Raw genomic sequence first — 8,701 nt, 5'->3', positions numbered from 1 at the left:
TTATCAAAAGATTAATGACGATAAAAAAAAACGTGAAAGATTAGTCCCTGATGCTGATGAAAGTCGACTTTGTGAGGGTCAGATATGGAGTAATCAAGACACTGTATACATCTCCGGCGTTAGAAGCTGTGCAAAGGCAATGATGATAATAAAGATAATAATTAATAATAATGATAATAATAATAATGATAATAATAATAATAATAATAATAATAATAAAGTATCTCAATAGGCATGATAGAGCGGCACAATATATTCACTGGGTAATTTGAAAAAACCTGGACTTGCCCCATGATAAAAACTGGTGGGAACACAAACCACCCCCAGTACTTGAAAATGATCACATTGCACTCCTCTGGAACTTCACCATTCAAACTGACAGAAAGATAGACGCAAATAGGCCAGACATCATACTGAAAGACTTCAGACAAAAATCATGCCTCCTCATTGATATGACTGTCCCAATCGATATAAACGTATCTGTCAAGACCTACCAAAAACTGAGCAAATATAAAGATCTTGAAATAGAAATTAGCAAAATGTGGAATCTGAAGACGAAAACAATACCTATTGTCATAGGTGCCCTGGGAATGACAGCGAAACGGGCTGATTACTACCTAGCTCAGATACCAGGAAACCCCAAAATGGCTGAAGTTCAAAAGATAGTGCTCATGGGAACTACCCATATCCTACGTAAAATACTGTCTGTGTGATCTCAAATTTTAAAACAAACACATAATTTTCTTATGGTTTCATAGACATTCTCTAGAACAACACTATGTACAAATCGAAATATATGGTACCCTAGGCATAACACCAGCATGAACTTCTAACTTGTTGTCTCTTGAGGTCTCTGGGTGAGACTTGGATCCAACTTGTACAAATGCAAATCAAAAGTCAAACATAAAATAATAATAATAATAATGACCTCAAAGATGACCTCAATCTTTATGGTAAAGATTAATTCCAAGTAAGTTCCCTCGTTGATTCGGTGTATACTTTCAGTGCTGATATCAGGATGGAGTTCGGACTGAAAAAGTGTGGTATGTTAGTCTTGAAGAGACGCAAAATCAAATGTACGGTCGGGCTAACGATATCGTCGGGGGAGGTTATGAAGCAGATAGAGGAGACGGGCTATAAGTACTTGGGAGATATTGAAAATGGATAAATTTATGGAGAAAGAAATGACAGAAAAATTTAAGGTAGAGTATTTGCGCAAACTGAGACTGATCCTTAAGTCAAAATTAAAAGGACCGATTAAGATTGAGCGGTTTCACTCCTTAGATATGGAACAGGGGTAATCGCATGGGCAGTAGACGAACTAAACAGCTTAGACAGAAAGACAAGGAAGTTGCTGACTAGATATGGGATACTCCACCCCAAAAGTGACACAGACAGACTGTATGTACCAAGAAAAAGAGGGGGGAGAGGACTGGTTGGAGCAGAAGAAAGTAGCAAAGCATGGTATTTAAAAAATACCACAAAACCATTATTATTGGAAGTAAGAAGGTCTTGTTTGTGTAGGATTGAGATTGCAAAGATAAAGCACTGTACAAGCTCTTGAGAATGAATGAAACTAAAAACAGGTGGGTAAAGAAAAAGATGCATGGTCAATTTCGTATGGATGTTGAAGATAAGACAAACAAGATGACTATGGATGACCAAAAGTAATTTAACACCGGAAACGGAGGCTTTAATTTGTGCTGCCCAAGAGCAAGCACTAAGAACGAATTACATCAAATACAGAGTAGGTAACACATTAGAAAGTGATAAGTGCAGAATCTGTGGACAAAATGGTGAAACCGTATTACATATTGCCAGTCAGTGTACGCCACTTGACCAGAAGGAATATAAGAGACGTCATGACAATATAGTAAAAATTTCCATTGGACACTTTACAAGTATGGACTTGACAGAGCAAAAGAGTGGTACGAACATAAACCCGAAGGCATCATCGTAAATGATAATGCAAAGATTCTACGGGATTTTGTGATTCGGTGCGACCATGAGATAGAGAATAGGAAGCCAAACATAGTCTTAATTGAGAAAGAAAGCAAACGATGCTGGATCATGGATATAGCATGTTCAGCTGACAACAAGGTATGCGAAAAGGAAGAAAGAAAAGTCGAGAGATATGACAGGTTAGCTTGAGAGGAAAAGCAGTTGTGGTCGACGAAAAAGGTGGTAGTAGTACCAATAATTGTCGGAGCCCTTGGAATAGCTAGTAAAAAACAGCACTGCTTGGAACCGCTGGAATACTGCGGATGGTGCTCGAAAAATAAGTGGTATTACCTTAGTTCGCTGGTAGTGAACAGCTGACACTGTAGTACATCTCCAGCGTTAGAAACTGTGCAAAGGCAATAATAATAATAATAATAATAATAATGATGATAATAATAGAATTACGCAAGTAGGAACTACACAATCAATTCCATGTAACCACAACATAAATTATTGGGAAGAATAGGTGGGATTGGCTGATGAAAGGAACCCTAAGAAAAGAGACCGAGAACATTATACTGGTAGCACAGAACCAAGCTCTGGCCACGAGCTGGAAGGTCAACCTGAAGAATGACCAAATATCCCCGCTGTGCGGCATCTACAATAGGGTGGATGAAACCATTGACAATATCATGAACAAATTCCCAAAACTACTACAAGTTGTGGTGACACAACCAGGTAGCGAAAGTGCTTCATTGGAAACTACAAAAAGTGAGGGCTAGAGAGAGGCAAGACGTGGTATGAGCACAAACCGCAGGAAGTGGCAGAGTCGGAGACGAACAAAATCCTCTGAGATTTTCCAATCCAAACAGATCAGGTGCTACAGCATAACAAACCGGACCTAGTGGTAGTGGACAGGGTGCACCATTACATACACTGTATAGTTGATGTTGCATGCCCCTTGACCCAATGAATACAAGACGTTGTGGGACTTTAACATTCAGACTGAGAGTAGTAGAAGTTAGAAGGACTCATTTGGTAGTAGTAGTAGTAGTAGTAGTAGTAGTAGTAGTAGTAGTAGTAGTAGTAGTAGTAGTAGATAAAGAGAATAGAAAGTACCAGATAATAGACTTTACAATCCCAAATGATGCGAATATTAATTAATATGAGAAGTATAGAAAAAATAGCTAAGTGCCAGGACCCGGCTATTGAATTACAGAGACAATGGAAAGTGAGGGTAAAATGTAATTATAGGTGCATTGGGAACTCTATCTAAAGATCTGAACAGATGGACAGAGTAAATAGACATAAAACCCAGTTTAGCACAGCTCCAGAAAGCAGTGTCATAAGGGACATCTAGGATACTTAGAGGGTTCTTGGCATCTAAGGGTACTCGTTGTAGGATTCTTTTCTTTTCCAACAGTCTAATCTGTTGAGTGTATATGAGAACAGTAATGATAATAATAACTTTGATGACATGCACTGCTCTCTCACTCGGTGATAATAATAATAGTAATAAAAAGTTTCAAGCGAGACTATCTCAGAAGAACCAGGTTAATTATGGGAAACAGACTAAATGGAAAAAACAAAATCAAGACAATGAAGAGATGGGCTGTTTCCTTGCGATACGGCGCAGTTATAGTTAGGTTGACAAAGAATGAGTTTGAGGAACTAGACAGGGAAACTAGAAAAGTGATGGTAATTAACAAGGAACTACACCCCAAAATCGATACTGACAGACTGTATGCGCCTAGAAACAGGGGTGGAAGAGGTCTCACAGGATGCAAGATCTGTGTTGTCAACAAGAACAACTGTCTGGGTTGGTTGAAAATGTGATGTACACACAGGCGTTTAAGAAACAAGATGAAGAAGAAAGAGTAAACAACTGGAAAATGAAACCACAGCATGGGCAAAACTCTTAGAGAAATCAAAGGAAAAGACAAGATCAACATTTGGAGATGGCTGACAAAAAAGTGATCTGAAAGGATGCACTGAGGCATTGATATCTTTGTAAGGAGTTAATAATAATACTACACCCCTGCCACCTGACAAGTGTCCCTATAAATAGGAGAGTAGGAGACAGAGAGTATGTAATATGTATGAGAGAGTATGTAGTAGGCAGACAGAGATGGTTGTGTCTTTGTTGCTTTAACTTAAGTATACGGTATCCTAAAAAGTGAGCGTTATAACAATCCAACATTATAAGGATTATAACAGATTATAACAGTGGCGAGGAGGATTTAAACAACTGGCGAAGAATTAATAAACCCGACGAGGATTTAAACATCTCACGAAGAATTAATAAATGCGATGAAGATTTAAAAACTCAAGAGGAATTAATAAACACGACGAATATTTAAACAACTTACGAGGAATTGATAAACTTGATGCGGATAAACCAATTCACGTAGGGTTAATAGAAACTGGAAGAGGAGTTAACAAACTCACAAAGATGGTGAACGAAATTTACGAAAAAGCGTAAAAATATGGAAATTTTGTTGGCAGGTTTGCTCGAGTTGCAAAAACAGTAACAACAGCTAAGAGAACAACAACAGCAGCAGACACAACTACAAGAGCAACAACAATAACAGATAATATTACAGCAACAATGCTGCAATTACTGAAGTCGTGAGGAAAGTGAGAAAAAGAATCCTCGCCAGACGATGTCGCAAACTCCATAACAAAGTTCAAATACGAACCTGACGAAGGAGTTACCTTCGAAGAATACTACAGAAGATATGAGAAAATCTTCGAGAAAGAAAGTAAAGATTGGGACGACGAGATGAAAACGTGCTTAATCTTGAGAAAACTGGTGGCAACAGAACATGAACGATACAGTAATTATGTACTTCCAAGAAAACCTTCGGACATGAATTTTAATGACACAATAGATATATTGTGTAACATTTTCAGTGAAAAAAACTCGTTGTTCAGCACACGTTGGAAGTGTGTGAACATAGAGGAAAACATCGACTTTATCACATATGCTGTTGGTGTAAACAGGGATTGCGAGAAGTTTAACCTGGATAAATTAAGTTCGGATATGTTCAAATTCCTGATTTGTACACAGGGACTAACTGCCGAAAAGGACGCAGAAGTCAGAACTAGAAATCTCACAAAGCTGGAACAAAACCAGGATGTAACCCTATAGCAAATGTCAGAAAAATGTGAAAGGATAGTCACATTGAGACACAACACAGAGAAAATTGAAAATAAAGCCTATTTCCAAGTAAAGCAAGTGCGAAATAGTCATAATAGAGATCAAGTGTTTTCTTAAACAAACACGACAAAAATCAGGAAATAAACCCCTGTTTTGCATGAGGAGGTATACACCTGAGGACAAAATGTCCATTTAAAAGAATGGAGTGCTTTCGTTGTGGTAATATAGGACATATAAAGACTCACTGTAGAATGAAGATGACAAAGCGACGGAACAAGGAGAAAAAGAATAAATAGTATAGCATCGGAAGGAATTGGTAATATAACGATGAGGAAATTCGTGAAGGGGAAAATCAGAAATACAAGTGGTAGAATGCAGTTGGACTCTAGTAGTGATATCACCACTATAAACGAAAAAACGTGGAAATATGTTGGTAAGCTGAAATTAATTAAATCGAAATAGGTAGCACATGGTGTTACGGAGAAAAGAGTATATTTTTTCGGTGAATTCGTATATAATGCAACTGTTGAGGAACTAGCAGAGAAGCTTGGATTTGGTCATTCAACCATTCATCGACACCTGCGTGCCATTGAAAAAAATCAGCAAATTGGGTGAATGGGTTCCTCACAAACTTTTCGAGTCTAATCGCGCGCAGAGAGAGATTGTGTGTTCTTCTTCGGTGTCGCGTCTCAACGAACCTTTTGGGGACCGAATAGTAACTGGTGATAAGAAATGGGTTCTCTATAAAAATGTCAATCGCCGAAGACAGTGGGAAGGAAAAGGAGAAAGACCGGCAACCCAAGCTAAGGAAGGTCTTCACCGACGTAAAGTCTTGTTATCTGTTTGGTGGGATATGAAAGGTTTAGTCCACTTTGAACATTTAAACCCAAACCAAACGATAACAAAAACCTACTGCGAGAAGATTGAACGGCTTAAGTCAGCGCTAGAAGAAAAACTACCATCTCTGGTGTAAAGACGAAAGGTGTTCTTCCATCAGACCACCCACCATATCCACTGGACATTGACCCATCTGATAATCATTTATTCCGTAGTCTTCAAAATCATATGGACGAAAAAAATACGAATTCTGTAGACGAAGTCAGAACAGTACTGGAGGAGTATTTTTCGTCATGTACAAGTGAATTTTGGTAGAAGACCCTTGCAAGTCCACCAGATAGATGGAAGAGCATTGTAGAAAATGAAAGAGTATATTTTTAGGTTAAAATAGAACCTTGTTTATTTCCATTTTTAAAAATAAAAGAAATATTTAAAACCGCATCATTTACGGGATGGTACCATATTTAAATATATAGAAATATTTATAACTCGTTTTGAGTTCAATCTATCGTGTTTGTACTACGAATCCTCATTCTCCCCCCTCTCTCTCTCACTCACTCACTCGTTCTACATATATATTCGTGTGTGTGTATGTACATACGTTTATACACACATATATGCACATGTATATACAAACGCGTACATGTATATGCATGTGTAAAAATCTCAAACTCGATATGCCATGTTTATAAGTAATGTCTCGCAATCTGTCGCTGAAACGCGACTGTGATCTCGGTGATCACGTGATGATTATTAAAAAGAGAACAAACTGCTTCAGATTATTCCGCGCATCCACCAGGTTAGGGTTAGGGTTAAGGTAGGGAACTCTGCCCGGTTGGGAAGTTGCACCCATTGACAACGACAGCATCATGTTTTGAATGATTTTCTGTTGAACACAAAACCATTTTTCTATCAATACATTAGTATCGATACCCGTTGCCCAACTAGACACAGATCAAAGTCAATATCGCATGTAACAATTAAAAATATGGAAATATATTTTGTATGTGATGCCACATGCTGCATGCCGCGACGCTACACGTCAGAATAATCGAAGGTTTACTACTGTTCGTCTACAATCGATAAACAGTCAACAACGAGTCAGAAATACCCGAATAGTATAATAGTGAAAATCGATATTCAATATGGGTGGTACATTGAGCGATAGTTAATCAATATTTACTTAATGTACAATCTAATTAAGTTTCGCACACTACAGCATATCTCTTCGATGGTGATTCTATCTGGTTGTGTGAGCCTCAGGCTTCACTGTTAATATGATGGAATCAGTCTTGGTGTAAAGTTAAATATATTGTGTTGCTATTCTATCTACACAGACATTATACAATATAGATCACAGATCATGTTGTATGGACTAAATTTAACACAGATCAAATTAAAATAATTTATAAAGCCGTTCTCATCAGACGACGGGAGGAGAATGCGGTGTGGTTGATATAAGTACCTCCACTAAGTAACTACGATATTTTTATGGATCCCGCAACGATGAAAATCAAAGTCGCTTTCAATGAAATTTTACACAAAATAATATGACAATGTTTGTTGCTGCTGTTTGTAATGTGAAGTGAATAAAACAGAAATGTTTACTGGATAGAGCGACAGCCTCTTTATGTCAAGTTTTCCCATTCAACAACATGCAACAGTACTTTTATCATTTCACGAGCGATCATGGTCTACTGGACAGTGCTTGTCTCCGATGCCTCTAATGGGAAATGACAAGATTCTTCTCCTAACCGTCCATCCTTTTAATGTGAACTTTTCTATCTTTTTATGGACGTTTCTGTACAGGGAGAAAGTAGTAGAACCAAGCTTTTGCCTGAAATACCTGATTAGCTCTCTCTCTCACACACACACACACACACACACACACAATCGCACACATATACAAGCAGCATATGCACACACACATATACAAACACACACATGCAACACACACACGCACACATACACATAAATACACACGCACGTTGGACTGGTCCACGGCAGTCGAGTCCAACTTGCTCGAAGTGGATACAGCAAGATGAGTATGGTTTATTGTAGTAAACAGTGGTAGTACTATAAAATTAACGTGTACCTTGCTACTGATTTGCTATCGTTTCAGTATAAATTCAGTAAAATTTTAAGAGAAAATCACAGAAAGTTGATATTTTCGCAACATCCTGAGCAATTATTTTGATGAGTTACACAAAAGAAGAAGAGCTGTGGCCTTGATTCCTGCCCGAGAATGGTTGATTCCTGCCGGAGAATGGCATAACAAAGTCTATCTTCATTCTGAAAACTTGGTCTGAATATACACAACAACAAAGAAAATTTCACAGAAACTCAAATGGCAGTTTTTGAAGAAGTGGTGGATGTGGTAGTGATGGTGGTAGGTATATTGGGTGACTGTTTAACTCAACCATCCAACAACATATAAACAATCCATACTTCGGGCACCCACAGATTCTGTTTATCATTTTTTTCCTCACAGACTTCGGAGACCATCTGAATTTTAAGAGACTATATGAATTCTAATTTCACTTCTTGAAGAACATATGAATTCTTAATTTCTCAGCCATACACGAAGCACACGAGAAAGATAACTGTTTCAAATTTTGGTTCAAGGGGAAATGTAAGTTGATTATATCGACTCTATGTTCAACTGGTACTTATTTTATCGGAGAAATTTGAACTCGGAACGTAAAGAGCCGAAAAAATTGTTAAGTATAATTGTAGTAGCTCGCCACCTGCACGAGAACTAAT

Source organism: Octopus bimaculoides, chromosome 4, assembly GCF_001194135.2.
Source record: "Octopus bimaculoides isolate UCB-OBI-ISO-001 chromosome 4, ASM119413v2, whole genome shotgun sequence".
Lineage (NCBI taxonomy): Eukaryota > Metazoa > Mollusca > Cephalopoda > Octopoda > Octopodidae > Octopus > Octopus bimaculoides.
This window is presented reverse-complemented; position numbering follows the sequence as displayed.